Below are 23475 nucleotides of genomic sequence, written 5' to 3' on the forward strand. Positions count from 1 at the left end.
TCGACCACCCGGGGTTATCAAGAAGCGTACGCTTCAGAAACACCTGCATCAATTGTTCCCCGAAAACAAGGGTCACCTATATATTTATGAGGGATAACTCGAAAAGCTGGAAACGCTAAAGACCCACCTGCCACATCTATACATCCAGCCAAAATATGCAGCCAGCACTACCACCGCAAAATCGGGAAGCTGAATTCACCTGAAGAAGAGGCTACAACATGTCAAGGGCTTAGTCAATAAAGCTTTTCCCTGTGCCAGGACTGATATGTGGACACTGGTGACACATCTACTGCAATGATGTGTTGCTACCGACACTATGATTGCTGTTACTTACTCCTTATAAGGAAGGAGACAGATGTTTTCAGGTTTAACAGCTATACGCCGCGCTTAGATTGCCTCAGAAGCTGCCATTTTCTAGAGCTCATCAGCATCATTGTTATGATGCATCTTGGAAGACGATAAACTTTGTCCTTTGTTCTTCCAGGCGATTTCGTGCTGAGAGCATGTCCATTCTTAGCCTCGACACTGCATAGCGTCCCGCCATCGACGTGATACAGCTTATATGAGACTCGCTGGCTGCTTCGGGCTCTCTTCTAGACAGTCCACAGAACTTGCGCTTAATTCATTATTGTCCTCATGGAAATTGAAGTCGGATTCTTTCCACGTGAAGGTGCCTATTCAAAATTACCTGCCCTAATGAATAAGCACCGGATTATTTTTAAGGCCGTTCATTTTATTGACCAAAGCAACTCTGCTTTTGCACAAAATACCTCTTAATATGGGACGGCACTTTAGAGAGAAAGCATTTCGTCACATCTCCCATTGTTAGTATTCTGTACAAGTTAGTTGTTTGCATAAGTTGTGGACCTCTTTCGGAGGTAAGAGTACATGCCGACGAAAACCGCTGTTAACACAATGACGGTTGCAAAGGACATGTACAAGAACACGTTAGGAGTGCTGTCCAAGAACTGGCCCACCAGAATTGGAGGCAATAAATTTCCAGGTGCCGCCACAACCGCGATGATCGACATCATCTTGCTGGTGATGTTTATGCGCTTCGCAACCCAGGCCGTTACTGCTGCGTTAAGAGGACCCTGAGATATACCTGCAAGAGCACTTGCGGCCCACAAAGCTGTATCTCTGCTTGAGCCCCACGCTATTAGGACAACAGCTGCTGTGACCAATACGACGTGCGAAGCTACCAGCACGGAGAAGGCGGACACCTTGAACGTGAGAAGAGCAGCGCCCAGGCGACCAGCCGCAAAGCACAGGAAGAACACGGCCACAAGGCTAGAGGCCGAAGGTTTCGAGAAGTGCAGGTCACATTTGACGGCAAATGCCGCCAACATCTGAGACGTTGTGCAATAAACGGCAGCGTAGCTGGACATGTAGGCGCAGAGTAATGCTAGCGTTACCCGAGTGAAGTTGATGTAATCCGCTGATTCTTGTACGTTTGAACATACGTTGTTGAAGCGGTTTGTCCTCTCATCCCTGAAGCTGGTTTTGTCGATGAAGTAGAACACGGTCATGGATGCTGCTGGAACTAGCTGGAAGGCACTCGCTATTCCGTACGCATAAAAAATTGTGCTCTCGCTTGAAGTGCCCTCTCCGAGCGTTGTGTTCACAGGTTCGAGAGCCTCGATGTTTAAGTTGCTTGTATCTTTCAAGGTCCTATTGTTCACTACTGTCGTTGAATTTCCGACGTAGCTGCCTTGCGTAGACATGAATGGCCTCGCAATCAAGGAAGCCATTAGGTAGCCAACACCAGAGGCCAAGTGGAAGACTTGTAGCGCCGGGCTCGAGTTTTCTTTCCACATTTTCATGATCCAAACATTCGCACCTGCAATCCGAAAGAAAGAGAAAGTCAGTCTGACTTCATTACTTCTTCAAACCCAATTCGAATATGCCAAGAGCTTAATTTCATCTACTACTTGGACCCAAAGAAAGCGAAGCTTAGGTATGTGTTTGTTTTTAAAATAGGAGTTCGGTACCTCTGTAAAGGAGTGATTTGCGGGTATATAGCCCATTAGACCTGGAGTTGCAATGCACAGCGCAGATTGGGAACGGCCGCTTATAGTCAGCAAACGAATTATGCATGGCTTATGCCTCTGAACAAAGTAAATTAAGTAATACAAAAGATGTGGCAAGGAAGTGATTTTGTTAGGGGATATAATGTATATTTTATTGCATGATTCTCGTCAGCCAGGTGTCGTTCATTGCAAAGCAAAGTCACCTTCCACTGATCTCTATTTAGCTCTGTCGTGCACAGGCTACGGCCATCCTATCCCGGCCCTGTTACCTTTCTTTTGCAGTAAACTCCGTTACGCTAATGGACTTTAGGCTATCTGTTCCCCGCAACCATTTTGGCTTGGGTTTCCACACCTGAGGACAGCGCCACCCATAGCCTCAGTTGCTTTGGGACGTTAAACTCCAAGGAACCAAGAAACCAAACACCTGAGGACATGCAGGCAATATTTTTTTCGCAATTTTATGTTCATTATTGTCGCAAGGGTCAGACGTGAACTTGACACAAAAGGGCCCTGTTATTGATATTTTCAAGTGGTGGTGACGAATCAGCGGACAATAGACGACCACACTAAGGTGGCACTGAAACGAACTTTTATTTTGATGACTTGCGCCCACGAACAAATGAACAATTGGGCGCCGGCGATTACAACACGCGTGCTCGGCGGTCGTCGAGGAATCACCGCCGCTTTCACCGCCCTCAGTTCAAACCTGACGAAAAATTTTCTACATACGCAGCTTAAGAAACCTACAGCTTTATTGAACAACGTAAACGTACGTTCCAGATAAGCCTGCTCTCATTAATAACTAAAGCCAAAGAGATAAAAAATGAGCAGTGAGCAATGAGCAATCAGCAATGCGTGAGTGGCAATGAGCATGAAAAAAAACTTGTTTTTGGCCAATATGGGCTCGAGTTTCTGTAGTGTTTGTATCACGATAAGCAAACGGCCAACTCACGGCCACGTGCCGGTATTTGGGCACCGCCCCCTTGCCTGTCTGTATCTCGATATAAGCACATGCGTGTTGGTTTTCGCGGGCAGTCGTCGACCAGCGGGACGCGCGGTCTGACGGCCGGCTGACAATAAACCCGAGTTCTTGTTGTACCTCGGCTACAGTGTCGTTTCCCTTAGGAAGACACGACAACTTTTTGGCGACGAGGGTGGGACTCTGAAGCAGAACGAGGACCGATCCCACGGGGACCGTGAAGACGGATATTCAGCCAAGCGTACAAGAAGGACCACGACGGAGCGACTCGGAAACAGCTAGGATGGTCACGATTGGGCAAGTGGAATCTTTCGATGAATCTCAGTCCGATTGGGAAACTTACGAAGAAAGGATTAATGCATTCCTTAGAGTGAATAAGATTCCAGACGAGAACAAAGTAGATGCCTTCCTGAGTATCGTGGGTCCGAAGACGTACAAGTTATTGAAGAGTTTGACTGCCCCGAACGCTCCTACTAGTCAGTCTTTGTCAGAACTGCAGAAAGCATTACGAGAGCATCTGTCACCCTAGCCATCGGTTATTGCGGAAAGAGTAAGGTTTCACCGAAGAACGCAACAACAAACGGAGAGCATCGCGCAGTTCGTGCCAGGCCTCAAGCAATCTGCCGAAACATGCAACTTTGGAGCTAACTTAGAAGAAACTCTGAGAGACAGATTTGTATGTGGTATTGCTAGCGCTGGCATCCAGAAGAGGCTTTTTGTTGAGGATGCATCTCTGACCTTCAAAAAGGCGGTTGAGATAGCCTTATCGGTGGAGGCGGCTTCCAGGAACGTCACAGAGTGCCGACCTAGCAGTGCAACCCAGGAAGACCTTCAGAAGTTTTCTGCAGAAGAGTCCCTTGCACGGAACGGTTCACCATGCACGCGATGTGGCTTGCGTCATCGCAACCGGGCTTGCCGGTTCCGAACAGCGACTTGCTTTAAATGCCATCAAGTAGGGCATATTAAAAAAGTCTGCCGCTCCCAGCTTGAATCTGATTCGCACCCTTCGAAAGCGAGTGGGCAAGACGCACGAAAAGGAAACTACCGGAGGCAAAGCTTCGGCGTGTTCGATACCGAGGAAGACATCGAGCCACTGTTGCAAACAATGCTCAAAAAACCACGTCAAGAGCCGATACGCTTTACGATGTGTATTCAAGGAATTCCGCTTGACATGGAGCTGGACACTGGAGCAGCAGTGTCAGTGATGCCGTACAGTTTATTTCGCTCACGCTTCCCACAGATGAAGTTACGCCCGGCATCGGTGTTGCTTCGTACGTACACAGGGGAGTGCGTGCGCCCAAAAGGAGTGGTAACAGTAAACGTGAAGCATCAGCACCAGTCTCTCCAGCTACCTCTGCACATTCTCTGCCAGGAGGGTCCTGCTCTCATAGAACGAGACTGGTTATATCAGCTCAGGCTCAATTGGAGTAGCGTTAATCACGTGGGTGCGCAAGACCACCGGGACTTGGAACAAGTAAGTCTTAAACCGACATCCGCAGTTGTTCAACGATGAACTCGGCGAAATTCAAGGTGAGCAAGCTCAACTTTCCCTGAAGCCAGAACAGCATCCAAAGTTTTGTAAAGCTAGAAGCATTCCGTTCGCACTGAAAGAAGCGGTGGAGAAAGAACTGGAAAAACTAGTTAGTCTGGGCGTGATCGAGCCCATTTCGAACAGTGCTTTCGCCTCACCAATTGTACCTGTGGTAAAAAAAGATGGCAGCGTACGCATCTGCGGAGATGATAAGGCCTCTTTGAACCCTTGCTTAAACATTGACAACTACCCCTTGCCCAAGATCGAAGAAATCTTGGCCACACTTTCGGGAGGTCAGGTGTTTTCGAAGATTGACCTGAGTAGAGCATATCAGCAAGTGGTAATGGACAAGGTTTCGCGCGAGTACCTCACCGTCAACACGCACAAAGGACTGTATGCAGTAAATCGCTTAGCCTTCGGGGTGGCGTGTGCGCCTGCGATTTTTCAAAAGATAATGGACAACATGTTAAAAGGATTGAAAGGTGTGATATGCTACCTAGATGATATTCTCGTCACGGGCCGGAACGAAAAGGAGCACCTAGTGAACCTGGATGCGTTACTGAACCGATTGCACGAAAGAGGAGTGCGGATTAAGGCAGAGAAGTGTGAATTTTTTAAACCAGAATTGCAGTTTCTGGGTCACGTGGTCAGTAAACAAGGAATTGCAGCATCACCAGAGAAGGTAAAGGCCGTATTAGAAGCCCCCGCCCCAGCCGATAAAAAACAGCTGAGAACGTTTACGGGCATGGTGACATACTACGGAAAATTTTTGCCAGAGTTATCAACAGTCATCTTCCCACTGAATCAGCTGCTGTGGAAGTATGCGCCGTGGGTCTGGAGTGAACAGTGAGACACAGCATTCGAAAAGATACAAAGGCTGCTAATAAAAGCGCCGGTGCTGGCACATTACGATCCGGAAGCTAAGCTTCAGGTAGTGTGCGATGCCTCATCTTATGGGCTGGGTGCAGTCTTATCGAAAGTGGAACAAGATGGTTCCAGGCGGCCGATCATGTTTGCATCACGAACATTATCGCCGAGTGAACGGAACTACAGCCAGTTAGAGCGAGAAGCGCTCGCCTTAGTCTTCGGAATTAAGAAGTTCCATTACTATATTAACGGTAGAGAGTTCAGCTTGGTAACTGATCACAAGCCTTTACAGACGATACTCGGTCCCAAAACAGGAATACCAAGCATTGCCGCGGCTCGTTTGCAGAGGTGGGAAATTACGCTTTCGGCCGACCGTTACGATATAGTATATCGTTCAGGGGAAAGCAACGTAGAGGCAGACTGTCTGTCGCGTCTACCGCTGCCCGGGAGTGGCGAGAAGGAAGAGGACGACGAAGTAACGGCCTGCTACGCACTTCGGTGGGAGACTTTCCCGATAACAAGCTCGGATATTGCGCGGGAAACATCACGTGACCATACCTTATGGCAGGTTCTTCACGCAGTAACGGGTCAATGGCCCGAGCGAGTGGCTGATGAGATGAAACCATTCGTTTCAAAAAGACTGGAGTTGTCGGTTAACCAAGGATGTTTATTTTGGGGAATGCGCATTATGGTTCCCCCTTATTTACAGAAGACAATCCTGGACGAGCTGCACGAGGGGTATCCTGGGATAGTGCGGATGAAGGAAGTTACCCGGAGCTACGTCTGGTGGCCAGGAACTGACGCCAACTTGGAGAACACCGTGAAAACGTGTGCGGCCTGCCAGCAGCAACGAGCGCTGCCTACCCAAGCTCCCCTTCATCCGTGGGCTTGGCCTACGAGGCCATGGGCCCGACTCCACTTAGATTTTGCTGGCCCGTTTCTTCAGCGCAACTTTTTGGTGGCGGTAGACGCTCATTCAAAGTGGCCGGAGGTTTTCCTGATGCCGTTGACCTCGGCAGAAGCTACCATCGGTAAGCTGCGTGACCTCTTCAGCCGTTTTGGATTGCCCGAGGTCATCGTGTCAGACAACGGGCCGCAGTTTTGCAGCGAAGAATTTCAGTTATTCCTCAAGATGAACAGAATAAAACATGTACGGTCCGCGCCATATCACCCGTCAAGTAACGGTTTGGCTGAAAGATTTGTACCAACAGTTAAAGAAGCCCTGCGAAAGGACAACAGAGCCCGGCCCATTGAAGAACGACTAGCCAGTTTTCTTCTAGCGCACCGGAATACACCTCACGCAACCACCCAGCAATCTCCGGCTTCGCTTTTGATCGGGCGACCTCTCAGAACTCGACTCGATTTACTTAAGCCTAGTACTCGTTCAGTGGTCGAGCAAAAGCAATTTCGACAAACTGGCAGTCGAAGAGAACTTCAGAGAAGTTTTTGCGTTGGGGACAAAGTGTTTGTGAGGAACTTTAGAGTAGGTCCAAGATGGTTAGAGGCAACGGTGACGTCACGCTCGGGGCCAGTGTCTTATGTGCTACAGGTGACAACACCACGTGGTGTCATGGAGTGGAAGAGGCATCAAGACCACATACGCACAAGGCAGGCAGACCCGGAGGCAACGTCTGCTGCAGACCACGGTTGTGGCGCCCATGGTGAGGACTCCTGGCAGCCGTGGCAACCATCTGGATCATCGATGGGCACTGATGAACAGAGTGCCATGCAGCCGCCGAAACAAGCAGCGGACACAGCTGAGGAAGATCCAGGGGCGGTTGCCGCAGGAGGCGGAGTATCGACGGAAGCCCTCGGTTCCGAAGACATCGATCACGACTCGGGGTCTTCTCCTGGCGACAGGGGCCACGAAGCCTCAACGCGACATCGGTATCCGACAAGGGAAAGACGTCCGCCGGATCGGTACACATCAGTGCTGTGATTGTGTCAACCAATTTTTGGAACTAGAGTTTGAACCGTTCACTTGTTTTTGTTATTTCTGTATAAAAACTAACCGTTTGTCATAAATGTCAACCATGTGTAATGAGAGCATGCATCGTCTAGGGAAGGGGGAATGTAGTGTTTGTATCACGATAAGCAAACGGCCAACTCACGGCCACGTGCCGGTATTTGGGCACCGCCCCCTTGCCTGTCTGTATCTCGATATAAGCACATGCGTGTTGGTTTTCGCGGGCAGTCGTCGACCAGCGGGACGCGCGGTCTGACGGCCGGCTGACAATAAACCCGAGTTCTTGTTGTACCTCGGCTACAGTGTCGTTTCCCTTAGGAAGGAGGTGCGTTCCTCTACCACTACGAGCGGACGTACGCCACATGCGCTCCGCAGTTTTTGGGCTTTCTGGCCCGGTCAACTCAGCGGAACTGCCAAAATTTTGGTGGGAGGCGACGCAGGAAGAGAAGCGGACCACGAGGACACCATTTTCAAACCGGTGGGCCCAATATTTTTGGATTTATCCGGTCTTGAAGATCAACCACGTGGACGCATGAGCTAAGCCAACGCTAGGCCTAGCGACTAGGCTTCACGGGCGGCGACTTCCGCGGACTCCTCGACCTCGGCAGGCGACGGAGGCAGCGGAAAGATGGCCCAGACGCAAGACATCCATGCCAGACATGAATTTTTGGCAAACCGAATTATGGAGACCCAAGAAAGAATGGAGGAAGACCAACGAGACGCCACCGCCGGGGGATCCCACGTACAGGGCCCGACGGTGAACACCCAAATCCCGGGAGGCAGCACCCTAACAAAAACAGCGCAGGCGAGTCGCAAATACGATTCGGACTCAGACTGGACAGTAGCCACGTCGCAACGGCGGCACAAGAAAATACGGAAGAGCCAGGAAGCGACGGCAGGCCACGTGACGGGGGATCCGAGCCCCTCAAGCGGAGGGAAAAGCACAGGCGACAAACAAAGCACAACCAAGCAAGGCGAGAGGGAAGGAGCGCCGAAGAGGAGACTCCCTCCCCTACCGAAAGAAGATTTAAAGGTGATCCTGAGGCCAAAGGGACTAGCAGTGCGAGAGCTGCAAACACACCAAGTGGCGCGAGCGGTGGTTGCCGCCACCGGGCATGGATGCAAGGCAGAAGACCTTATAATCCGGCTGCGCAACGGCTCAAACATCATAATCGTCAGCACGAATAAGGAAGAGACAGCCAAACAAGTCAGAAACATAGCGCAGCTCAACTTCGGTGGAAGAAGCTACCAAGTCACGGCACACGTGGCGGCGCCGGAGGGAACGCTACGGGGAGTCATCCACGGGGTAGACCCGGGAACCCCAGAAGAAGAATTAAAGGCCAACCTAAGGACAAGAACGCACGGAGTGAAGATTTTGGCGGCACGAATGCTAGGGAGATCCAGCACAGCAGTCATTACCTTCAGCGGCCCAATCCTTCCCAAGCAAGTCCTGCTCTACGGGGGAGAGATGTGGTGCCACCCATATAGACCAACGAGGCAGATATGCTACAACTGCTACCAGCAAGGGCATCGAGCAGATGTATGCCCAAACCCGGAAAGCAAGGCGTGCAGGCAATGCGGCCAAGCAAATCCGGAGACGCAACACCAATGCGTACCGAAGTGCCTCGTGTGCAAGGGCTCCCACGTCACAGGAGCAAGGGAATGCACACAGCGACTAAAATCATTCGGAGAGCTACGAGCCTGGGGTCAGCAGCAACGCGGCCGCAGCCAAGGCAGAAATGGAGGACGACGACCACGCTGGTTCCGGAACGAGGACCAGGAGAAACAACCTGACTACGGAAGCGAGTCCAGGGGACGCAGCAACAGCCGCAGCCGGGACCGAAGCCAGAGCCGGGGACGAGGCGAGGCGAGCCAGACCACGGCCAGCCAGCAGCAAACGCAGCAGAAGAAAAGCGGCGGAGTTAAGGTAAGCTGGGGAGGCGGCTCTCCCAAAATACTTTTTGCTCCGCACGAGGAAAACAACACAACAGACACCAAGGCAGAAAACGAAAGCCTAAGAGCAGAAATCAACAACATAAGAAAGGAGAATAGGCAGCTAAGAAAGCAGATGAGCGAATTAATCGCAGAACTACAGGAGATACGGAGAACAGGTTTCTCACCAGTGAGAACGGCAACACCACCACCACAAACTATAGAGAACCCACAAAACATGGGGGAGACCAACACGGCAGGGGAAGACCTAAAAACACTCATGCTGCAAATGCAACAACAAATGCAGCAACAAATGCAACAACTAAGCCAGAAGATAGCTTTGCAAGACCAGAGCTTCCGTAATTACGTTAAAAATCAAACAACACAGAGAACACTAAACGACGCCAGAGACCGCCTCTTTAATGAGCGGAGGTTCGGTACAGAAACCCAAGGGAACAATAGTAGCTGCAACACAGCAACATGGCAGGAGGACAACAACTAGAGAATTGGCAATGGAACTGCAGGGGCTACAGGCGCAAGCAGGGGCTCCTGCAGCAATTCATTAGCACTAGGGGAACCCCACCAGACCTAATCTTATTACAAGAAACAAACTGTACCCCAACCCTAAGAGGCTACTCATGCCAGGAAAAAGGGAAAACAGCAACACTCATTAGCGACAAAATAACAGCAATAAATCATGGGGAAATAGCAGACACACAGCTAGAACACGTGATAACTGAAATAATTCCCAAAAGGAAAAGGAAATCAAAAAGCACCTTTGTTATAAACATATATAGCCCACCTAAAAACAGGGGAGACTTCATCAAGCTTTTCGCGGAGGCAAAGGAACTTGCAGGGCAGAACACCCTAGTTATAGCAGGAGACTTCAACGCGAAAAGCCCGCAATGGGGCAGCAAAAAAGAGGACATAAAAGGGCGGAGCATATGTACAGTAGCAGAAAACACAGGCTGCGAGATACTTACGGATGAGAGCCAACCCACAAGGCAAGGCAACAGCGTAAGCGTAGACACGTGTCCCGACCTAACCTTTGTCAGAGGAGCTAAGCAAGCAGAGTGGGAAAACACACAGGAGAACCTAGGCAGCGACCACTTTATAATCAGAGTGGCCATTGAAGCCGAAAGCATCAGAAGGAAAATAGGCAAGGCAAGACTGACAGACTGGGACGCTTTCCGCACCCACTGCAAAAGCATCAAAGGCGACATCACGTCTTTAGAAGAATGGAGCCAACAACTTAAACAAATAAGAGATACATATACTAAAGAAGTTAACCGCACAGAAGAGGCACCAGAGGTAGACAAACGACTCCTCGGCCTATGGGAGGCAAGGAAAAGCCTAACCAAACGCTGGAAGAAACAGAAGCTTAACAGGAAACTAAAAAAGAAGATAGCAGAAATCACCCAGCGAGCGGAAGAATACGCAACACAACTGGCTAGACAGGGATGGCAACAATTCAGCACAACACTGAATGGCACCCTAGGCACGGCCAGAACGTGGCAAATACTAAGGAAGCTCATGGACCCATCGAAGACCAAAGCAGAAAGTAACAAATCGATACAAAGACTGATCCACCAATACGAAGGGACGGAGGAGCAGCTAATCCAAGCAGTAAAAGAGAAATGCTACGGAAAAGAACAGGTGAAAGCCTACCAAGGAGAATACCAAGGGAAAGAAAACCAGGACATGGACAAACCGATAACAAGAGAAGAAGTTATTCAAGCCATAAGGGCAACGACAAAGAACACGGCAGCGGGGGCGGACAAGATCCAGAACTCGTTGATAAGAAATCTCAGCGATGAAGCGGTAGAACAGCTCACAAAATACTTAAACAAACTCTGGGAAGAGGGAACGGTTCCGAAAGAGTGGAAACACGCGGAAGTCGTTATGATACCCAAACCAGGCAAAAAACTGCAGATAGAAAATCTCAGACCTATCTCGCTAACATCGTGTCTGGGCAAGCTTTTCGAAAGAATCATCACTAAAAGAATACAAAGACACCTAGAAGACGGAGGATGGTACCCCAACACCATGTTCGGCTTCAGGGAACATCTATCGACCCAAGACGTGCTGCTTCAGCTCAAAGAAGAAGTACTAGAAACAATGCCAAGCAAAGGGGAAAACGTAGTCATGGCCGTGGACATCAAAGGGGCCTTCGACAACGTATCCCACGCAGCAATCATGGAAGGCATCAACGCCACCAACTGCGGAAAGAAAACACACGACTACGTGAGAAGCTTCCTCACAAACAGAACTGCAACGGTGGGTTTGGGAGACCTACGAAGCGAGGTCTTTCAAACACCATGCAGGGGAACTCCACAGGGCTCAGTGATATCACCAGTGCTCTTCAACATATCAATGATCATCCTAGCCAAAGAGCTCAGCCAGATACAAGGAATCAGACACGCAATGTATGCGGATGACATCACCATATGGACCAGCGAAGGCTCGCTAGGAAGCAAAGAAGAAAGTCTACAAGCGGCAGCCACCTGCATTGAAGGATACATGAAGAAGAGGGGACTAAGGTGTTCCACCGAAAAGTCCGAACTTCTCAGAGTAGGAAGGCACCCTACAGAGGCTAACCTCGAGGTGAAACTAGAAGGGCAGAACATACCGGAACAAAGAATGATAAGAATACTCGGTATGTGGCTGCAAGGTAGCAGGAAATGCAGCCACACACTCAGCCTGCTACGCAAAGCGGCGGAGCAAGTAGGCCGAATGATAAATAGAGTAGCCAGCAAAAGGCATGGGATGAAGGAAGAAGACACAATCAGACTGGTGAACAGCCTGATAGTCAGTCGAATAACATACTCACTACCATACCACGTAACCATCAAAGCTGAAAGAGAGCAAGCAGAAGCTATCCTTCGCAAAGCGTACAAGATAGCCTTACATCTACCAAGGAACACGTCCAACGAGAAGCTAATGCAACTAGGGCTAAACAACACTTTTGAAGAGCTGAGTGAATGCCAAATAAAGGCACAACTTCAAAGACTCAGCGACACAAGAACCGGACGAGCACTTCTGACTAGGTTGGGTCGGGAGACGGAGAACCATCACAACAACAGGGCAAACATACCAGACGCACTAAGAAGAAACATAAGCGTACAACCCATCCCCCGCAACATGGACCCAAACCTCCATGCCAGCAGGAGGAGAGCCAGAGCAGAATACTATGAAAAAACAATAGGGCACAGGGACAGCACGGTATACACCGACGCTTCCCCGTACTATGGTGAACGAGGAAATAAAATGGTGGCGGTAGTCGTCAACCACCAGGGAGAACACATAACGAGCCTCACGGCCAGGGCATCAAATGTAGCAGAGGCGGAGGAGATAGCGATAGCCCTAGCAATGAGGGAGGGGGATAGAAAGGGGAGACCCTTGAATATTTTAACAGACTGACAAGAAGCGTGTCGAAACTACACAAAAGGAAGGGTAGGCAAAACGACACTCAGGATCCTCAGCGAGGGGACACCCTCGGGGAGGAGAGAGAAACATAACATAATTTGGATACCAGGCCACGCGGGGGTCTGGGGCAACGAAAGGGCGGACGAACTAGCTCGAGGGCTTACTATCCGAGCTGGGGGGTCACAAGCCCCGGAGGAGCTCTGGACTAGCCTAGGGGCTGGGTACTCTGAAACACTAAGTTTATACAGGGGGCTAAGATACAAATACCCCCCACCACACAAAGAGCTAAGCAAGGAAGAAGCCGCAAAATGGCGGAAGCTACAGACAGGCTCCTTCCCCAACTTATATATACTAAGCAAGATGTTCCCGACACAATACCGCGCCACATGCCCTTGGTGCGAAGCGAGGCCAACACTATACCACATAACATGGGAATGCGACAGAAACATATCGTTCCACAAACACGACACACCAAGTGCGGAGCAATGGGAGAGCCGGCTCACCAGCTGCGAGCTAGAGGCCCAAAGGGCACTCATAGCACACGCAAGCGAGGTGGCCAGACTCAGTGGAGCCCTGGACTAGGGCACCACCCAAGGCTAGGAGGCAACCTCAAGACTTGAAGAGAAGACTTGAAGAAGACCTCCACCGCAGGCTAAATCTTATAAATCAATAAAGTTTCTACTCACTTACTCACTCCCTTAGGAAGACACGACAGTTTCCACCCTTTCTCGCTTTTTGTTGTGATTGAAAATGACGGAGACAATGGCGAATGATAGAAAACAAGGACGTCATAGTATGTACTACAAGTTCTTTGGTGTTCCATTCATTAGCGATTTGCATAGGAGTGCTGGTCGTTGTGTAATACATGTATGTTTGCACTTTACTGGCGACAATAATTTAATTTTTTTCCCCCGACAGCAGTAATAGGTGTAGTAACTGATTCTTTACATGTTCTCAGGTGAGGATCTCAGGGCTTGGTGGCCAGCCAGTCGAGCAAGTGAAGCTAGTAAGGATGGTTAGATTTTTCACTTGACTAAGGAGAATTCAACCACAGTCCTTTTTTTTTGTAACAGAAAACGTCCTGGCGGGGTTTCTGGAAGTGGAAGCAGCAGAACCTGCGGAATTAGTAGATTTAGGAATAAAAAAAGCAGGAATAAAGGAATACGAAGATTCGTTGGTGGAAGCAGTAAAAGTCTGTAAAATTTTAAACAGGACTTGTTAAGTAAAACTCTAGTTTGGGCGAGTTGGTTCATGATGAAATAAAAACTGGTATGGCGCAAGAAACGGGGACACAGAAGGCACACAAAACAGAGGACTGACGCCAACTTGCAACTGGGGTTTATTGCACCAAGCCTGCCTTTTATACCACAACCAAGCCATATCAACGAAAGCGTAAAACGTTGTACATATAAAACGGCAATTCATGCGACCACTGGCAATAAAGTAACGCTGATCATTACAGAATATAATCTAAACAGAGCTTGAGAAGCCAACTTATTTTCTGGCCAGCAGAAACACATCAACCAAGGCAAAAAAGAAAAAAGAAGCAAGGCAGTGGGGCATGACAAGTCCACACTAACGAATTATGAAACGCGTGATGAAGGCGAAAAAGAGCAAAAAATCGAACGACTATGAGATAAAACCACGTGAAAAAAGATGACCAACAAAAACCCGGAAAAAACATGACCTACAATAACCCGGAAAAACATGACCAACAATAACAATAAGGAGGGATGAAGTCTGAAGATACAGCACCTAGCGTCAAGTGATAAAAACTGAAGATCATTCCTGAAGAACAGTCGTCTTAGCGTCTAAGAATCTAAAAATTGTAAAAACACCGAAAGAAAGGACGAAATAAGAGCACAAAACCAAGGAAAATCTGCGAACTGCAAAAAACCTTCTATAAAAGACGTCTCGGCGCTGCTATAATGGAAGGCCTGCTAACGCATTTGTTGCCAGCTTTTTCGACGAAATATGCCTCAACAATTTCTCTCTCAGTTTTATCTTTCCCACTCTTTAAAAATCTAGTTTTCTCGAATTCGGGACGGCAATTAGAACAGCTCTTGCAGTGGTCAACTAGGAAGCTTCTTTCGTTGTTGCGCAAGTTTCGGGAATGCTCACTTGCACGCTCATTAAAACAACGACCTGTTTGCCCGATGTAAACGAGGCCACAGCTAAGCGGTATCTCATAAACCACTTGTGTCCTGCATTGCGTGAACTTTTTTTGGTGTTTTATGGTGCAAGCCGGCCGCTTTTCTCTGTTGGTCATGGCACAAAGTCTTGAAAGCTTACAAGGCGCGGAGAATACAACTTGAACATTATGTCTGCTCGCTATTTTCTTAATGTTATGCGACACCTTGTGAATATACGGTATTACTGTTACTGCTGAATGCGATACCGGCTCCCTGATGCAAGTGAGTTGCTTGAGTTTCTGCAAAAGCATTTCGCACACAGCCGAAATTAGAGAAGGCGGATAACCTGCCTGTTTTAGCCTTTCAACTTGAGTGCGAAAGCTTGTGGAACACATGTGGGGGCAAGATTTGTTTAAGGCAGATTGCAGGGAGTTAGAAACAATCGCGCGTTTTACAAGCTTTGAATGAGCGCTGTCAAATGGTAGCAAGCCTTTCTTAGAACGCGGGTTGTACAGCCAGCAAAGACCTTTGTCCGGAAACATTAACTTGATATCTAAAAACTGGAGTTGGCTGTCCGTAGGGACCTCCTTGGTAAACGTGAGACCCTGGCCGTGGCTTGAAAAAACGGACACAGTCCTCGTGACGGCAGCGTCTAGATCCTGTTCCGGAATGTCCTTCAGAATGACCAAGAAATCGTCGACATACCTGTGTATGCAAACTACATGAGGGTCACTGATATTTCTGCTGATGTCCGCTCCTACCACTGAGTTTGTTTGTGTGCCTTGTGTGTTTTGTGTGCCTTCTGTGTCCCCGTTTCTTGCGCCATACCAGTTTTTATTTCATCAGGACTTGTTAGCATGCAACGCGAATGTGATGGACACATTGGAAGCAGAGAAATAGCGAAAGGAGGCCATGCTCCCCGATGCATGGACGGAAGAGACTTGCGGTCAGCGGACGACTATGACAGGTACGACCAAATCGGCTACTAGCCAACAGATAGCACGAAACAGTAATGTTACTAGCTAAAAGGTTTTACCCGTAGATTCAGGGTGTAGTGGGGTGGCGACTGTGGAGTGTTATCTGTGCAAGTTGCAGTGGCTTGCCTGTTAGAGTACAGTGCAAACAGACGGGGACGTTAACGAGCTAGCGTGCGCCTACATCTCGTTTTCTATCGCTTTCATCTGCTGGCGCTGCAATCTAAGCATGAAGACGACGACGTGATTTCTTCCACGTGCCAAATACAGTTGTCGCTGCGAAAGGGAGTCATCTACAACTTCGAGTGTCCCAGAATGGGCCGAAGTGTCATTAGTCAGATGTTTTAAGATTTAATCCGAATCAAAATGCGATCTGTGGAGGACGCGCTCCAATCGACGACCTCAGGGGGTATGACGAACAACGCAATAGCCACTCAGCGAGTACCGTAGATTTCAGCGCTCTACGGAAAAAAAATGTCTTTACTATTGCGCTTTCCAGTTACTGCGTTTGATTCGCGCAGTTGTTCGTGGTTTTTGGGATTGGTCAGTTAATGAGGAGACTCCACCGGTACCAGTCAGGATTGACTGCATGGCTCCTGGACGGCGTGACGTCACGTCAGGTGACGTAAAGCCACGGAGTATTACGCGGCCACCGGCACGGCTCACATGATCTGCTAATCCAACGGTCGACGACGACGCTGATGCTAGGTGCTAGCCAGTAACACCTTGGCTGTAAAACACGATGAATTATGCGTCACATTTGGACGGGTCTGCCAAGCTCACCTGTACCGAAGGCACCCCAGCTGAGTCCCTCGAAGAAGATCATAACGTGTGCCAGCGCCAGGTATCTACTGAGGGGGATCATGAACGCTGTGAAGCAAGACAGCGCGATGGCCAGGATGGATATGACTTGGGTGTTGTACGTGTCGTAGAGTTTGCCACCTACGAAAAAGTGGTGCAGAAAGAATGCGTTCACAGAACCTGACGCGTTCAGGCTTTCTCAGAAAAGAGCAGACCACGGTTTTCGCCTGTGATCACAACTGTTGCTGAAGTGAGAACCGTGATATAGATGAAGTTTGAAGGGACAATGAAGGAAACAATTTAACTTCGTTTGTGTCGACGGATTACAACATTTCGATGAAAAAAAGACGCTATTTTTGCTGAAAACGAAGCTTTCATAAACTAGAAAAGAACGAAGAAATTCAATGCAGGTGCTGCCACCTGAGGTAGTTTGCGCTAGCAAAATGTGAAACTGTGCTCGGCTCGTTGAGCTTAGACAATGCATTAAGTTCCACACGGTTATCAAGAAGCCCTTCCCCATTTGGATATCGCGAATTTTCTCGACAATGAGTGGGTATTTGCTCCCTGACAAACGTCAGCATTGCCAGAGAGAGTCAGCGAATTCATTGATAGGAAGAATAAAAGTGTGAAGGAATCATACTACAAGTCACGTACCGACGAGAGAGCCAGCCAGGCCTCCTACGCACCGTGTCGTGATCAACTGCGAGACGGCCGATAAGCTCGTGCTGTAGATCTCTCCAAGGTCCAGCAGGGAGACACCAGTCATCGCCATGATCAGACCCTGGGCCAAAACCGCGAAAGATCCAGAGCCTAAATGCAGTCAATTGAACAAAATGCTCGGGCATAAAATGAAATATGCAAACAGGCACACGTCACATACAATGGTCGTTGATTGCGCCTTATTTCATTAAGCGTTGATTCGGCACCGCCAGGATCTTTTTCTTTCACTCATTCCTTCCCGTAAAGTTGTCTACTTTTAAGAACGAGATTAGCCTTACGCTTAACCTTACGCTGTCATTACCTTTACGTTGCCCGCCCGCCCGCCCGCCCGCCCGCCCGCCCGCCCGCCCGCCTGCCTGCCTGCCTGCCTGCCCGCCCGCCCGCCCGCCTACCTGCCCACCTGCCCACCTGCCTGCCCGCCTGCCCGCCTGCCCGCCTGCCCGCCTGCCCGCCTGCCCGCCTGCCCGCCTGCCCGCCTGCCCGCCTGCCCGCCTGCCCGCCTGCCCGGCTGCCCGGCTGCCTACCTACTACCTATTTGTCGGTGGATACGGGTGGTTGGTGTGTCGCCTTAAGGGGATATGACAGGAGTGGCGGGTGGTACTTTAACACCATTTGCTCTGCCCTCAGCTAAAGCGCTGATAAGAATGGCTTCAAGGTACACTGTTAGTGACACCTAACAATTCGTGAACTTTACCAGTAATTGTAGGACTTGTAAAGCAGTTCTAGTGGTTTGACGCTTCTGGAGTAGAGGTGTGCGGGTGGTGATTGTAGGCTGCAGACTTTGGCGGCTGTGGGGAAGCTTCGTACAACGGATGCCCCGTGATCTTGAGAAACAATCCTAGTAGTGCTAACGCATTAAAACTTATTTTACTGTCACTGCCAAGTGGAAAACTGAAAGGTTGGTTGTTCAACAGGGACTAATCCCCGAACATCTTGACTAACTTGACGCAGCAAGCGTTCTTTGCTCTGGCAAAGCCTATGGAGATTGATTTTCTGTGCGTAGCATTTCATTTTATATATTTCCAGAGAGGCAGGAATAACATAGTGGTGAAGTGGCATTCTTTTGAACTTTCGCTACTAAGGGAGATCTCAGAACATTAAGCGCTAGAGTGGTTGAGAGTACCCATACTAGCGGCACTAGGAGCGTTTGAGGTGTGCCGACCCCACCGAGCGTATCGCTGAGTGAAAAGGCAGGCTTTTCTCATGATCGTACACTAAATATAATGTGCTACATAGCACAAAGCGGGCTCCGTGCTCTAATAGGACATGAGGATAGGGGTTTGAAGCTGCAAATTTTACATTCCGATGGTAAAAAAGCAGACAGTAACGGAAGCCTTAGTAGCAATGCAAAGGTGGAAAGCAGCTGGTGAACATTAGGTAAGAGTATACCTGTTAAACGACAATGTGAAGATTGAGCTAGAAAACCCTGCCTCATGACGTAGAACGCATCGGACTTTTGGGAGAACTCTATCATTATCTTAAATCTATAAGAAAAGGGACGTCAACGACTTTAAAAATTACAGATCACTGAGCCTACTGTCCGCTTTATAGAAGGCATTTACAAAGGTAGCCTCTAATAGAATCAGGACCACCTTAAACGAGAGAACCAGGCAGGCTTTCGTAAAGGGTACTCAACATTAGACTATATTCGCACTAACACATGTGGCAGAGCGCTTAATATAACCGACCCCTGTATATTGTCTTCATAGATTACGAGAAACAGTTTGATTCAGCCTCAACTCTCATGCAGCTATTGCGCAACGAGGGTGTAGAAAAGACATATGCAAAAATACTGGAATATATCTACAGCGGCTGCACCGACACCATAGTCCTCCATAGAGAAATGAAATCTCAATAAAGAAGGGTGCTAGGCAGGGGGACACTATCTGTCCAGTACCATTCACCGCTTGTTTACAGGAGGTATTCAGGGAAGCGGATTGGAAACAGTTCGAGGTAAGAGTCAGTGATAAACTCCTTAGTAATCTGCGATTCGCTAATGATACTGCTTTGCCGAGTAGCTCAGGGGTCAAACTTAAAGGCATGATCAATGACTTAGAGAGGCAGAAGAGAATGGTGAGTCTAAAATTAATAAGCACAAAAGCAAAGCAATGTTTAACAGTCTGGGAAGGAAACAGCCGTTTACAGTTGGTGCTGGATGTGGTGAGGGAATACGTCTACTTAAGACAGGTAGTGACCGCAGACCCAGATCACGAGAGTAACATAACTAGAACAATAAGAATGGGGTGGAGTGCGTTTTGGAGACGATCTTGGATCATAAATGACCGTTTATCTGTGTCCCTCAAGAGAAACGTATATAACATATGTGTCTTACTGGCACTCAGCATGGGACAGAAACGTGCAGGCTAACGAAAAGTGTTGAACTTAAATTGAGGACAGCGCAGCAAACTAAACTCGGCCATAGCTGTGGTGGTGCGAAACGCGGAAGCCAGTGGCAGTGTTACTAACGCTGGGCCTATGCAAAGGATGATCCTTGTGTTTATGGTGGTATCGTCTAGTGAGGGCCCATTGCTGGGCGTCGGAATAGCTTGTAGCAGTACCTAGTCGTAAGGTGTAGAGTGCAGGGGTTAGAGGGATGCAGGGGAGGCGTGCTGCATGGACTGTTCTTCTCCCATCTTTGTAAGGAAGGCGTTAGGCGTCACAGGGGCCGTGAGGGAAACGGGCGCAATGGAGAGCAACGGAAAGAAGGAAGTGAAAGACATGTTTCACCTTTCAGCTGGACTGAATGAACTTTTCAGTTCACTCAACAAACAAGCACTTCATAGACCATTCCAGTAAGAGTCATTGTACCCGATATTTTGAGGACACTGACATTCTGTTTAGGCACACCGACTGCAAGCTGTTCGAGAGGTCGCATAGGCGTAGCATACTTTGAGATAGGGGCAGGGATTTGTAAACCGGCCTTCGCTAGCATTACAAGGAAAAATGTCACACTAAGAAAATAATGAAAATAGATTGCGGCCTTTGTAGCTTCTTTGTGCGTTTTGGTATTTTTCTGGTTTCTTACTATTATTGTGTAATGCGCACAGAGCCTGTTATAAAGCTTGCATGAAGGACAACAGCCCACAGCTTGACCAGCGTGTCCTGTATACATGATTCTCTCTTTTACCTTTGGCTAGCGTACCATGCAGACCTTATAAATTCGTCTAGTACGCAGTGTTATAACAGTTTATTTCTACTGGCCCGCAGCGCCCTGGTAATCGCTGCGTTCTGGACTTGTGGAATAAGAAGGTCAACATGAAGAGCGAAACTCCCTTCCCTCTCTTAAAGCGCTAGAATAGTCACCGCTTTCGGCCCTGCATCGCAATTTCTGTGCCAAGCAAAGCCATAACTACATCAGTGTTGAATGACAAGTACAGGACTGATAACTGTCAGCACAATCGTGACGCTCACCGTGCCTAGATTCCCCAGGCTCACGTTGCATGTCCGACCTACGTTTAGCCACAGTTGGGAGGAAGGAGGCGGTGTCCTTTTTGAGACGACGCAGTCGCTGCACAAGAGAGGAAACGTGGCGTCAAGCTTACAGTAAGAACAACAGAGAAGTGATTTATTTATGAGGAGAAAAAAGAACAAAATTGGTTTGCTTTGGTTTATCGAGTTCAGCGTCCCAAAGCGACTCAGGCTATGAAGGGCACCAGAAAAGAGCACCGCCGTAGTGAAGGGCACCGGAAATTTCGACCACCTGGAGTTCTTTAACGTGCACTGACATCGTACAATACACGGGCCTCTAGAATTCGGCCTACATACAAACTCAACCGCCGCGGCCGGGATCGAACCCGCGTCATTCGGGTCAGCAGCCGAGCACCATAACCACTGAGCCACTGCGGCGGCCTAGAACAAAATTATAATCATAAAGAAAGCCGCAAACTGTGGGATCGAGTATGGTAGGGACAACGTTAACGTACAGGCAAGAAAGGAGCGCGGCATAGAGAACAAATAAACGTTATTGAAATACCAGCTCAGATCACGAAATGGGCTCAGGCACCGCGTGTAATGCGGAGCACAGGCAACAGATAGCCTGTTAAGGTGCCGCAATGGACCCCTGTTCTCACTGCACTTGGAGCCACTTTGCACAAGTGTTATAAGCAGTAGAGCCGTCATTGGTTTCCGTATTATGGGTCACGAACTTGAGGTCTTAGCTTATCGAGACGACCTCATGTTTTTCTGTGCTTTAAAGGGGAATTTTGATTCAGTGTCAGGAGCTGGAATTAGTCTAAGAGTTGCGGTCTCTGGTTTGCATTATGGGGATCGACACCTGCTTAATATGCTGGTATGCAGTGGACACTTAGGCTACCCATGTACCTTGGCGTCCCTCTGAATGCCTATAAGCTCACTGCACGTTACTGGAAATGCCGGGTGGCAACTATTCAGCGCTGTGATCAGACTTGTACCCCCCCCCCGTCTTATGGCCTCTGGACGCTAAAATACATTATGTACTCCGAATTATTCATTGCACTATACTTCATAACGAGCGTTTTTACAGAGTTCTTGCCTCTTTCGTGGGATTCGTCTTTTGAATCTTCGAGGCGTGGTAACCCCTGCCGTCCTGTAAGTGGTGGCGGCATTGGTTTAGTCCACCCGTATGTCCTGCTGAGAGTTCATTCAGTGTCTCGTTTATTTCCAGCCATTTGCCGCATCACGTGACTGACTTTAGAGGCTTCACCGCACACCGGAATTTTTTAGGTTAGTAGGCCAATAGTGGTTTCTGAGTAAAAAAATTAGCCAACCGCTTTTTTCAAGCCGTAAGGCAAACTTACTGGGTACTGCCACAGAGAACGAAGATGAAAAATGAATGATAAAATATTCATGGTGACGTTGAATGGCAGGTCCGAGCCTCGTCTCAAAGCCTTCTTTGGCAGCTGAACCGCAGCTCAATTACTTTACTAAAACCCTACTTATACATTGTCTAGCGGAATGTAAATGAGGAAGAGGGTAAGGAGGATATGAATCCGAAAAACACGTCCCAAGCAACACAGGTAATCATTTTCATTTTTTTTCATTTATTCATGTATTTATTGCTCTTTGTTGCTATACAAATATACGCAAACACTGCTCGGAACCATAGCCAACGGCTAGTAATGGGTCCAATAGAAAAAGGTATATAAGCATGCAGGCAACATTATACCAAAATAAAGACAGAGTAAGTTTGTATACAGAAAGCATAAATCCCTCTCAACACTTGTAAGAGCATCAACAAAAGAAACACATATGTTACAGATTATAAAAACTAAAAACTTACAGAACAAACAAAACGCATAGAACTTACACAAGAATTAAGGCATATCACAAAAAGCTAGGGTAAAATAGCTAGTAAGTGTTTTCAAAGCATCACAAGGGTACAACACACGAGAAGAGGATAAACGCAATTCGGTATACACTTTTCAATTACACAACTTTGTACAACAGACGCAAATGTATAAACCTATAAAGAAATCAAGGTATCAGTATTAAGCTACATGAAAATAATATCAGGCAGATATTTAAGGAGTGTAGTAACAAATGAAAGTATGAACTCGAAGTGTGTCATTCTTTTTAAGGTACTAATTTTTTACTCCAAAGGAAAAGTTGTAGGCAGTCTTTAGGTCAGGTGATAGGTTACTCCAAATTCCTCCTATTGGTCATTCCAAAATCGGCCCAATAATGGAAACGTATTGGCAAAGGCCGGTTCTACAAAAGCCCAGACTGAAACCATCCATTTGCAATACTGGGCGGATTACATGCGCTCCTTCGAACTGCTCACCCCTGGCTATCTGTAGCTGGCTGAGGCTGGTAGCGGACATCGGCGAAATCTCCACGGATGATGTCCTGGCTCATGTTAACCTCGTTCTCATTTCTAGCGAGTGAACGTTGATCGCTAAAATCCCGTTCTGGATGGCCGACGGGCTTCCATGGAAGACACCGGCCGTAGCGACAACAGAGATGGAAAAACTGAGCTAGGCATATGCTTTCGCGGAGCCGTCGGCTAAGTGAACAGCTGTTGTACGCTGCGAATGACGGGAGGCACTGAACTCGTCCTTTTGTCATTAAATGCTGTAGGCTACGGGTCGAATTGCGGCTAGAAAAACCGCTTAAAAAAAAAGGGAGCGTCAAGACAAAAGA

At 48.4% G+C, this 23475-nt stretch overlaps 1 pseudogene; it reads right to left on the bottom strand.

The window, feature by feature from the left end:
• Positions 1–791: 791 nt before the first annotated feature.
• On the bottom strand, positions 792–23190 carry LOC149348707 (sodium-dependent glucose transporter 1A-like; annotated as a pseudogene).
• Positions 23191–23475: the final 285 nt, after the last annotated feature.

This window comes from Amblyomma mixtum, chromosome 4 (genome assembly GCF_055824585.1).
Source record: "Amblyomma mixtum isolate Tamu chromosome 4, ASM5582458v1, whole genome shotgun sequence".
Lineage (NCBI taxonomy): Eukaryota > Metazoa > Arthropoda > Arachnida > Ixodida > Ixodidae > Amblyomma > Amblyomma mixtum.